Source organism: Globicephala melas, chromosome 10 (assembly GCF_963455315.2).
Source record: "Globicephala melas chromosome 10, mGloMel1.2, whole genome shotgun sequence".
In the NCBI taxonomy this organism is placed as follows: Eukaryota; Metazoa; Chordata; class Mammalia; order Artiodactyla; family Delphinidae; genus Globicephala; species Globicephala melas.
In genome coordinates this window covers 55,989,432-56,001,985 of record NC_083323.1, presented here as the reverse complement: position 1 = coordinate 56,001,985, position 12,554 = coordinate 55,989,432, and the positions used below count along the sequence as shown (strand labels likewise).

General features: G+C 41.5%; 1 long non-coding RNA gene and 1 pseudogene across 1 annotated transcript in view; one reads left to right on the top strand and one right to left on the bottom strand.

Annotated features, from left to right (window-relative positions):
- LOC132597912 (uncharacterized) overlaps positions 1–12,554 on the top strand; it is a 451,325-nt gene that overhangs the window by 114,044 nt on the left and 324,727 nt on the right. The gene's annotated exons all lie outside the window — the stretch shown is intronic.
- On the bottom strand, positions 1,313–3,598 carry LOC115858525 (germ cell-less protein-like 1 pseudogene; annotated as a pseudogene).

Below are 12,554 nucleotides of genomic sequence, written 5' to 3'. Positions count from 1 at the left end.
AGCTGCTTCATTTGCAAATATTTTCTCCTATCCTGAGGGTTGTCTTTTCATCTTGTTTATGGTTTCCTTTGCTGTACAAAAGCTTCTAAGTTTCATTAGGTCCCATTTGTTTATTTTTGTTTTTATTTCCATTTTTCTAGGAGGTGGGTCAAAAAGGATCTTGCTGTGATTTATGTCATAGAGTGTTCTGCCTATGTTTTCCTCTAAGAGTTTGATAGTGTCTGGCCTTACATTTAGGTCTTTAATCCATTTTGAGTTTATTTTTGTGTATGGTGTTAGGGAGTGTTCTAATTCCATTCTTTTACATGAAAGCATCTTTAGCATTTGCCTTATGTATTGAGGTACTCCTATGTTGGGTGTGTAAATATTTACAATTGTTATATTTCCTTCTTGGATTGATCCCTTGATGATTATGTAGTGTCCTTCTTTGTCTCTTGTAATAGTCTTTATTTTAAAGTCTATTTTGTCCGATATGAGAATTGCTACTCCAGCTTTCTTTTGATTTCCATTTGCATGGAATATCTTTTTCCTTCCCCTCACTTTCAGTCTGTATGTGTCCCTAGATCTGAAGTGGGTCTCTTGTAGACAACATATATACAGATCTTGTTTTTGTATCCATTCTGCCAGTCTATGTCTTTTGGTTGGAGCATTTAATCCATTTACATTTAAGGTAATTATCGATATGTATGTTCCTATTACCATTTTCTAAATTGTTTTTGGTTTGTTATTGTAGGTCCTTTCCTCCTCTTGTGTTTCCTGCCTAGAGAAGTTCCTTTAGCATGTGTTGTAATGCTAGTTTGGTGGTGCTGAATTCTCTTAGCTTTTGCTTGTTTGTAAAGGTTTTAATTTCTCTGTTGAATCGGAATAATATCTTTCCTGGGTAGAGTAATCTTTGTTGTAGGTTTTTCCCTTTCATCACTTTACATATGTCCTGCCACTCCCTTCTGGCTTGCAGAGTTTCTGCTGAAAGATCAGCTGTTAACCTTATGGGGATTCCCTCTATGTTATTTGTTTCTTTTCCCTTGCTGCTTTTAATATTTTTTCCTTAATTTTTGATAGTTTGATTAATTTGTGTCTTGGCATGTCTCTCCCTGTATCCTGTATGAGGCTCTCTGAGCTTCCTGGACTTGATTGTTTCCTTTCCCATATTAGGGAAGTTTTCAACTATAATGTCTTCAAATATTTTCTCAGCCCCTTTCTTTTTCTCTTCTTCTTCTGGGACCCCTATAATTCGAATGTTGGTTTTTTTTTTTTTTTACCATGAAAAAATATTTAATGATTAAAAACATATATAGATTGGATGAAAATTCGACTAGGAGGAGGAATCATAAAGAGAAGTTGAAAAAATTAAAGGACAGCTTTAAACACACCAACTGAAACAGCATTTATAATTGGCCAAATTATTCCTTTGGCATTCTTTTAGCCAAATAAAAATAAAACTTACAGATGGATAATTGAGGTTCACTAACATTAGGTAGGATCAAAGTTCAAGCTAAAAATTAACTCTATATTTGGTTGCAGAGAAATGTGAAATTTACCTATGGCAATTTTCTACTGATGCCAAATTAAAAAGCATGGGTCGACATCTTTATAACAAACGGTTTGACAGATATTTTCTTGGCTTTAAAATGTTTTTTTATATATGCATAGAAATGTAATGAGGATAAGAATAGTCTTCTGTATTATCTGAACAGTTCATAAGGCCTTTGTCACTGTTAGTCACCTCAGATGTGGATATCTGCAGGGCTGTTAAATTAAAGCTGGCCAGAAAGGTTTACAAAGTGCTACTGTTTCCAACTGATGAGATCCTCAGTTTTCTGGATTTTCTGGATGAGGATTATTTTCAGTTCTTTTTTCTGGCGATATATACAGGAAGTTACAGCAGATATATAAAGGGAAGATCAGAAGCCTGCTGTCCAAGTTCATCACTACTTGTTCTTGGTCCTTTTCAAGTGTAAGTATTTGATAGCCAGTTGGTTCTACTCCGTATTAGTTTTCCACTACTATCAAAAGAAGCCAAACGTAATCTAAATGTTATGCTCCTTCAACGTTGTAAACTGACAGATCCACTACATGGCTGATTCAGTGTATTGCGTTTGAAAATGATGTATCGATTGGTGTAAGTTACAAGCAGGTCAAAGCCGAAGTTAAAACCTGTCCACCGCCAGCAGTATTCACCATCTTTGGCAAGCTTTCTCCCACACCTCATGCTATTTCCCTCTAGCTCTTCTTTATTGATTTCTTGAGGCCCCACCTCACTGTCTTGTTCTGCCCAGGGCATAGCAATCCACTGCCGTTTATACACAGAAGATAGCCATTCTGAAGGTACTGGAGAATCTTGTTCGATAATTCTCGCGGAGGCCAAATCACTGATAATATACTGTAACCTTAAATGTCTGAATACTGACACAAATGGTTTTCCTTGCTCAGTTCAAGGAAGGTCATACCTTCAAAATCTTTTCTCCTCTTAGAAAACCAGACATCTGTTTCAGTCAAAAGCTGTTTTAAAGATCCATTCCAGGGCTTCCCTGGTGGCACAGTGGTTGGGAGTCTGCCTGCAGATTCAGAGGACACGGTTCGTGCCCCGGTCCGGGAGGATCCCACATGCCACGGAGCGGCTGGGCCCGTGAGCCATGGCCGCTGAGCCTGCGCGTCTGGAGCCTGTGCTTCGTAGCGGGAGGGGCCACAGTGGTGTGAGGCCCGCGTACCGCAAAAAAAAAAAAAAAGATCCGTTCCAAGAAGGCACAAGTTGAAGGAACATCCACTTTTTAAGGGCTGTGTATACATCCATCTCCACTTGCATCACAAATAAGTTAGATGAACCAATGAGTTGTTTCATGACATTTATACTGAGTTCTTTAAAAAGTTCAACATTCTGGTGAGTCATCGGATTGTTTAGAAGCCATTCAAGGCACTTTTTCTTTACAGAGTCCAGTCCATAGGTCCGTGCTGATGTGTAATAGCCACATACGGTTTTCACATTAACTGTTTCCTTTATCGTCTCACCACACTGCTGTATTAAACCATCCAACTGTAGCATACAAGCTGCTGCCAAAATGGCAATAACTGGACTGGGCTTTATGAAGACATCATCTCGATACAATGACCCAAATGCCACCTGCAGTGCTTCTATATCAATATTCTGGTCTGGAATCTCCAGTTCAATAATATTCATGCTGGACTCCTTCCATGAACCACCGAACATACTAGAAAAGTAGCCAGATTGACATAAATATATTTTGTGTAAGCTCCACTCCTCTCCTAGAGCACAAATCTTAATGCCACTGTTTTCACCATTTAAAAATAATGTTTGATAAATATATTTGGACGTACTCTTCAATTTTTTCCTTCGAGGGGTGTTGAGGAGTCGCTGCTGCCCGTCCCCTTCCTGCTCATCCTCGTCTGTCTCAGAATCGGGGTGACAGTAGCAGAAGGCCCCTCTGCTTCGCTTGCGCTTACGGCTGCCCGGACCGTAACAGAAGCCGTGGGCGGCTGCGTCGCCACCACTCTCCGGCCTCCAGGCCGAGCCCCCAGCCCCAGAACCGGGCTCCTGCTGGGCTCGGGCTCACCCCGGGTGGCACAGCACTCGGCTGCTCAACGAGCCCGTGGGTCACGGCTCGCCGAGACTTCAGGGAGCGCACCTCAGGGAGCCCAGCGAAAACGGTCTCCCGCCATGGCCCGGCCACCACTGCCGGCCTCCACGTAGCCTGTGTGCCTACACCGCCACCTTCTCACGGGCAACCCCGACTGTTGCGTTGGACACTACCGCCTCCATCCTCCGCCATGCCTGCTGCCTCTGGCCGCGCAGCGCGCGCGGACCTCAGGACCTTGCCCCCTCGGTTGGTGTGTTTAATGTTGTCCCAGAGGTCTCTGAGACTCTCCTCAAGTCTTTTCATTCTTTTTTCTTTATTCTGCTCTGCAGTAGTTATTTCCACTATTTTATCTTCCAGGTCACTTATCCGTTCTTCTGCCTCAGTTATTCTGCTATTCATTCCTTCTAGAGAATTTTTAATTTCATTTATCGTGTTCATCATTGTTTGTTTGCTCTTTAGTTCTTCTAGGCCCTTGTTAAACGTTTCATGTATTTTCTCCGTTCTGTTTCCAAGATTTTGGATCATCTTTACTATCATTACTCTGAATTCTTTTTCAGGAAGACTGCCTATTTCCTCTTCATTTGTTTGGTCTGGTACGTTTTTACCTTGCTCCTTCATCTGCTGTGCGTTTCTCTGTCTTCTCATTTTGCTTAACTTACTGTGTTTGGGGTCTCCTTTTCACAGGCTGCAGTGGTAGTTCCCATTGTTTTTGGCATCTGCCCCAGTGGCTAAGGTTGGTTCAGTGGGTTGTGTAGGCTTCCTGGTGGAGGGGACTGGTGCCTGTGTTCTGGTGGATGAGGCTGGATCTTGTCTTTCTGGTGGGTAGGACTGTGTCCGGTGGTGTGTTTTGGGGTGTCTGTGACCTTATTATGATTTTAGGCAGCTTCTCAGCTAATGGGTGGGGCTGTGTTCCTGTCTTGGTAGTTGTTTGGCATAGAGTGTCCAGCACTGTAGCTTGCTGGTTGTTGAGTGGAGCTGGGTCTTAGCATTGAGATGAAGGTCTCTGGGCGCACTTTCACTGTTTGATATTACGTGGAGCTCGGAGGTCTCTGGTGGACCAGTGTCCCGAAGTCGGCTCCCCTTCCTCAGAACACAGGCCTGACACGCGGCTGGACCACCAAGCCCCTGTCAGCCACATCGCTCAAAAGAAAAAGGAGAAAAAAAGAAAGAAAGGAAGAAAAAAAACAATAAAGTTATTAAAATAAAAACTAGAGGGCTTCCCTGGTGGCACAGTGGTTGAGAGTCTGCCTGCCGATGCAGGGGACACGGGTTCGTGCCCCGGTCTGGGAAGATCCCACATGCCACGGAACAGCTAGGCCCATGAACCATGGCCGCTGAGCCTGCGCGTACAGAGCCTGTGCTCCGCAACAGGAGAGGCCACAACAGTGAGAGACCCACGTACCGCAAAAAAAAAAAAAAAAAAAAAAAACTAGAAAAAATTATTAAAATTAAAAAAAATTAAAAAGTAATAAAAAAAGAAAATAAGAAAGAAGAGAGCAGCCAAACTAAAAAACAAATCCACCAATGATAGTAAGCACTAAAAACTATACAAACAACAGACAGACAGAACCCTAGGACAAATGGTAAAAGCAAAGCTATACAGACAAAATCACACAAAGAAGCATACACATACTCACTCACAAAAAGAGAAAAAGGAAAAAAAATATATCTTTTGGGAAGTCTGAGGTCTTTTGCCAGTGTTTAGTAGGTGTTCTGTAGGAGTTGTTCCACATGTAGATGTATTTCTGATGTATTTGTGGGGAGGAAGTTGATCTCCACATCTTTCTTCTCCGCCATCTTGAAGATCTCCCCAGTACACAATTGTTTATGAGACGTTGCTTAAATACCACGAAGGATGTAATGTGTATCATCAGAGAGGGAAGCCTCTTCCAAGGCTGAATGATGCTAATAGGAGACAGCTCTTGAACACCTAATATGTGCAAGACACTCTTCTAGATATTACACAGGATATAAATTTGAGTCAGACTTTACGTTTGTACATAAAGTACTGACACTCAAGTTGAGGGTATAATATGTTTTCATGAAAAAATGACACTGTAATAGCAGAACTGTGTTCACTTGCCCATGTAGATTTTAGATGCTCTTACCTCCAATAGAGAGTTGAGGCAGATATCTGCTTACCAGGGCCTCTGCTTTGAACATTGTCTCTCCAGGGTCCCCTAAGTTGCATCTCCTTAAGTTTGTACCTGAACTTTCCCTTCCTGCCCAACAACTTTTAATTGATAACACATTTGCATAAATATCTGGGAATTTGATTGGCACTTCCTAGAGGCTCTTTGCCTGATTACATTTTCAGTTCCTGTCTCTCAAGTCGTGGGCAAGTAATCCCCACCCTCACATCCACTGTAAGATTCCAGAACACTTGGCTACACACAGGTGCTGGCCCAGGCTCAGTGCCCCAGCCCTGCAGAAGCCAGTGGAGCCAGCTATGTGTGTCATGGAGAATAGCTGGTCACAAAGACCTGGAGAAGTGGAAAATTCTCCTTTGAAAGGGTCTATCAGGAATTGGAAAGTGAATGCAGGAGCTACCACCCTTTTCAAATATGGAGTCACTTTTAACATCTAAAACTCTCATGGCCAGTCATCTGATCCAGTTAACACTATTAGTCTCTACTGATAAAGTAAATAATAATAATTGCTGCATTCAGAATACTTTAAGTTTATTTCTTATTGTATTAATTCTAATATTTCAAAAAATAATGGCACTTATGCATGTGAGACATATCATTTACTCAACTGTCAGCAGTGCTTGGTGTATACGTAACTTTATGATATCCTGGCAATAATTCCATGGGTGCTCAGGGATACATGTTTCATAGACTTTGAACCATATAATGATAAAAATATAATTAGAGAATCATACTGTGCAAAGCAGGTTACACCCATTATCTCTTTTAGTCCTTAAAACCTCTCTATGGGATCTGCACTGTCAAACTCTATTTTATGGATGGGGAAACCAAGGCTTCCAAGAGAATGAGTAACTGGCCCCGGACATAGAGCTAGAAGTGACAAAGCTGAGGTTTGACCCAGGCCTGTCTGCCCTGAGAGCCTGACTCTATGACTTTACCATCAGATACCAGGAAAGGGGTAAGAGAGTCTGAGGTGGTTGAGTGCAAGAACTGTACCCAGAATTGCCACCATGCCCAGCCCTGCCACCTCTGTTGTTGATATATCAGCCTTTCTCTGGAGCTAACTGGAGCCTGACAGTGAAGTTAAGACACACACAACAAAGGGATTTTGTTTCAGTTTCCTAGAGCAGCCACTGAGTTAATGTTAAAATTTGATTTTGAGTTGATTTCACTCATCCATGCGATTTTGTTTTCTTAGTGCTTTCCAGGTGCATTTCTGCAGCATGATAAACCACCTTGGTCTGCTGAACACATTTCTTGGTTTTACATCCTAACAAAAGCAAGGTAATTGTATAATTTTTCATCTGGGTCCTCCAAATGAGCACAAGGGCAATCAGAAATTTCAATTATAATAAAATATAGGAAGTGTCAAGGATAATAAAGAGAAGAAGCAAATAAAATACTAAAGGAGTTAAGAGGAAAGAGGCATTATTTTGACCTTCTTAGGTTGGAGAAGGCTTTGTGTAAAAATAAGTTGGCATTTTTCCTGGATGTTGAGGAATAGTGAAGCTTTGGCAACTTGAAGTTGATGAGGGGATGGGCCTCTAGGTAGGAGGATCATTCCTCTATCATCTAAATCAGGGCGTATTAGAGACTAAAAATGGGGCACTTTTAATAATTTTGTACCTAAGCAACAGAACAAACTGGGACTGTCCCGGGCAAACCTCATGTGTGGTCACCCAAAGTACAGGGGAAAGGGTAGAAGACCTCTCTGTATTTGATTGGAGCAAGAGAGGGGAGTAGTAAAAAATCGAATTAGAAAAGTGCGTTGGGACTACATTGCAAAGAACCTTGAGTGCCAGGTGATATTTTATAGACAGTCTAGTCATGGAAAGTTTGTGAATAGGTGAATACATGATATAAATGAAACTGTCTTTCAGAAAGATTAATTTGACAGTAGAGAGGAAGATGAATGACAGAGGGCAGACATGGGAATATTTACTTGATATGTCCATGATTTCTTCTCTATCTCCAAGTCTTCTTAGAGAATTTGCCTTGTCACAGTTTAAGTAAGGATAGGCCCATGTCCCATGGATCCTTGTTTTTCTTGATTACATTTGATAGAACCAGGGGTAAACATATGACTTTTGCTGGTTCAGTGAGATATTGTCCTCTTAGAAATTTGAAATCAAGACCAGAAACCAACTTTTTAAACTATAGGAATTCATCCTTTTGGGATACCTGAGGTGGGCCCTGAGTAAGAAATGAGTTTAGCAGAGAACTGGTGTGCTGTGTGCAGAGAGAGAGCAATACTGCAACAGTGCAAAGTGGAGCAGGTATGAAAGGCCATGTGCACATGTGAGAGAGAGGCGGAGAGACAGAGAGAAATGGAGACAGACAGACAGAGAGGAAGACTGAGAGAAGGAGAGGAGAGGGGAGGAGAAGGGAAGGAAGGGGAGACAGAGATAATGACTGATGGCTTTGAGGTCCTGTGGTACCTGCTGTACCTCATGCTCCATGATATTCCTCTGTGTTATTGTCATTAACTAAGTTGATCCTAGAACAATGTGGGAGTTGGGGGCACCGACCCTCCAAGGAGTTGAAAATCCACATAATCCACTTGTAATTTATAGTCAGCCCTTCGTATATACTGTTCCTCCATAGAAGCAGTTCCTCCTTATCTGTGGTTCTGCATCCTCAGATTCAACCTAGCTTGGATCGTGTAGCACTGTAGTATGTACTACTGAAAAAAAATGCACTAATCTGTAAAAATACTGAATCACTGTGTTGTACACTTTAAACTAATATAACATTATTATAAATCAGCTATACTTCAACAACAAAAATCCACGTATAAGTGGACTTATGCAGTTCAAACACATGTTGTTCAAGGGTCAATTGTACTTTCATCTTAATCTAATTTGATTAGGTTTATTTTCTTGAAAACAAATGTGTTCTGACTAAGGTAAAGAAGGAAATGTTCCCCAGTAAGACCCACCTATTGATTCTGGATCTGTCTTTTTGAACAACACAAACAAGTCTCCTTCTCATAATAGCCCTTCAAATATTTCAAGACAGGCATTGTTTTTTTATACAGTTTCCTATTCTTGAGGCTAAATATTTCTCTCTTCAGCAAGAGCTGTTCTGTCATCTATTTCTTGTTAAAGATGGTACTCAAAATTGAGTGCCTTCTTTTCACAATCTTCTTTTCTCCTGTGTTTTTTTTCAAGGCAGGAAAATTAAAGCACTCACTGTCCCTGACTCTCTTCCAGTTATGGGGAGATGGAGAGGACCTGAAGAAAATTCTTAGCAAGTGATATGTAAGTAGAAGTCTTATTACCACACCAAAGTTGGGTCCACTCACCTGTATGCAGTAAAGCCAATCTACTGACATTGGCTTGTGTTGAAGGAAAGTGCAGCATTTATTGCAGGGCACCAAGCAAGGAGTCCAGGCAGCTAATGCTCAAAAGGCCTGAATTCCTCAATGGCTTTCAGGGAAAGGATTTTGATACAGGGTGAGGGAGGGGGTTTGTAGGGTGTGTGATCAGCTCCTAGGCATTCTTCTGCTTGGTTGGTGGTGAGGTAACAGGGAACAGGGTGGTGTTTCAGAAGTCAACATCATCGACCTTCTAGCTCCAACTGGTTTGGGGTCTACTTGCTTTTGGTCAGCATGCAGTTAACTTCCACCTTGTGAGGCTTTCAGTATCTGAAGAACAGCTCAAGGATATGGCTCAGAATATTATCTATAGCCCTTGAGGAGGAACTAAAGTTCCTTGACTTTGTTTAATGGCTAAGCTATTATTATTTTGTCTTGCTTGACTGTTTTCCTTTGTTTTTGCATTTTCTCACTTCTCTGATTAAATTTCTTCTTTGTAACTCGGGGAAGCCCTAGGAGGCTAAAATTTTTCTACAAAAAAGAGGCAAAAAGAGGTCATGGGTGGGGGGGTGGTCCTTTCCTGGGAAGGCCCCATAGAGTCCTGCTCAGTTACAGTCTCTAGGAAGAACATTTTTTCCTGAACGAAAAGGCGAACGTCTTCTAGGGAGAGAACGCTTTATCCTTCTCTTGTCTAGGATGAGGAGAAGATACCTGGAAGTGTAGCATCCCTCATATGACTTTGAGGAGGTAGCAAGGATGCTGATGTTGGAGAATAAAAAAGACCTGGTTCCTAGTTACTATCTCTGAGCTGGCATATCCTCCATGGGCTGCCATTACAATACTGCTTGTTGCATGAGACAATAAGAGCCGTTTTGTATAAAGCCATGTAGCACATTTTTCTGTAACTAGCATACAAATAATAACTAATAAACTTTCTTAGGCTTGGACATGATACTTTTGTAAATATGATATAAGATTATACTGGCTTTTAAATCCTCCGTATCATATAACCACTGTAATTCATTCACTTTAGTGAAATTTCTTCTAATTGTCAAATTTGTCTTCTGTGATAAATATTCATAATTCCTAGCTATAAAGCACAGAAAGAATTTAAATTCATTTTCTTAATCCCGTCTGTTCTGTATACCTGCTTTCCTTTTCTCTTCTATAAGAAAAAAGAGAAATCAACATCTAATAAATTGATAGAAAAATATGGCAGAAGACTTGCAAATTTCTGGGGTTAGTTTATGGAGAAGGATACAGAGAAGAGTAAACCACAATTTGAAGACAGGTTTCTCTAGTAGGAAGAATAAAGCATAGTCTCAAATAAGTAAACATAAAGCAGAATGAGTGGAGTAATTGGATAATTTTAATGTCTATAACTTTTTGCTGCTCTGCAACTCTTGTCCCACAATAACATGGAGCAACTCCAGCAGAGCAGAAATGATTGTGTGTGTTCAGTCTGTAGAGCACTTGAGATGGAGCCCCTCCCACCCCTGGTCCCCTGCAGCCTGCAGCCCATGTGTGTCATGGGGAGATGCAGAAATGCCCAGGCCCAGAAGGGGAAGCAAGGAGACCTAATGTCAGGGCAAGACAAGGTCAAATGGGCAGTGTTGGGTCGGGAGCCATGGTGGGCCCTCTGGGCATCAGTAGCAGATGCATACAGGCCAGGGGAGTACCAGGAGATGCAGCAGGCAAAGAGGAATTCATCCAGTGGTCAAGTGAGGTGACATGGCTCAGTGAGACCAGTGAGGAGCTGAGGACTGCGCAGGTGACAGGGACCTCTCACCCCTGCCACCATGATGTTTTCTAGGAATCTCTTTTTGCTCAGAAGCTACTGGGAGAGAAAGACCAAGATATAGAGGTGTGAGATAACTGTGAAAACATGTACCCCAAATACACCTAGCTAAACTGCAAGAGAATAAGCTTTAAACAAAAATTGACTCTGTTACCCAGATAAGGTATTTTTTTCTATTGCTATTCAAAGACAATAGAGGCTTGTGATTAAATAACATTTCTTTACATCTGACGTAGAGTGTGTGAACTTTAAAGTCACTTCAGTTACAGCATACTTGATTTAAGAAAGTGGTATGTACAAAGTCATAGGAGAGTTCAAATGAGGATCTCACTCGTAGCCCACGGATTAAAGGGTGACATTCGAACAAAACCATGTGGAATGTGCATGGTTTTTAATGGGAGAGAAGAAGAAGAGTAAAGATAGGTATTTTAGAGTCAGGACACTGGGGCAGAGGAACACGACCTGCATGGGAAAAACATGTTGTCTACTAGCTGGAGCACATTCATCGACTGAAGCATAACATTTCAGAAGTGGAAAGGATCTTAGAGATGAATACGTTTTTAACCTGATCTTCTCATTTACAAGTGAGGCGACTGAGGCACGGGGTGGTGAAGGGCTCTGTCACTCTCGCATCAGCGTTGGGGGCCAGTCTTGAAACCTGGTCCCCCAGGCGCAGGTGAGGGCTCTGTTCTCTACGACACCCTGCCCAGATTGCCAAGGACCCTAACGTGGGCTATTTCATTGGCTATAGAAATTCACAGACTGTTTTTGAGGAGAGGATTTTTAAGAAAAGTAATGCAGCTATAGGGTAATAAGATAGATTAAGTGGATGGAATAGGATGGATAGATCTGGGGAAGAAGAAAACGGACCTGGAAAGATTATTGCATTTGTTCGGGGATGAGGTAACAGAGCCAGGGTGTAACGCTGTAATAATTATAATCTGGGGATTGTAACTATCATTGCTCATTAGGTAATTTCCTAAGGGTCTCTGGTTTCCTAGTGCCTAGAATAGTGCCTAGGGACTCCTGAATGAACTATTGAATGAATGAGTCAACAAACGAAAGTTAGTGACTATAGAAATGCAGAAGATTTCCATGAAAGAAATATTTTTTTGAGTCTCAAGACATAAACTGGAGGATTTTGGAGGAGAAATGTTGACTTGATTTGGACCTATGGAGTTTGATGTGGAGAAGTGACCTGCACAGGGATTTTGCAATCAGGCAATTAGAAAGTGAGCCTGGAGCTCTGAGAAGGGTTAGGGCTGCAGATGTACAGTTCTGGGGAAACAATCAGAAATATGGTGCCAGTGATTTCAAGGCTGTACGCAGGGCTCTTTACAGAACGAGCAGAATGAAAACTGGTCCCGTTCTCCTCTCACCAAAGTAGACTGTGCCCTCCAGTGAAAAGTGAAAAATTAGAACTTTCCCTCATATATGCTAATCAATCTCTGGTGTGTGTGTGTTTAGTACTATTGTAGCATACATATGAAAGTTGACTGGTCTTTGAATTCAGCAGTTACAGTCAGCTAAATTCTGAACCTGAATAATGCACGGGCGGGGTGCTGTTTATAGGGAGCAAGTGATTTATTTTATTGTTTACATTTCAAATCCTTTAACATGTTTCTCAAGAAGTCGTTATTTGAAAAATTATTGCAAAAATACGACCGGAGAAAAAAAATGAAACCCATGTCGGTCAG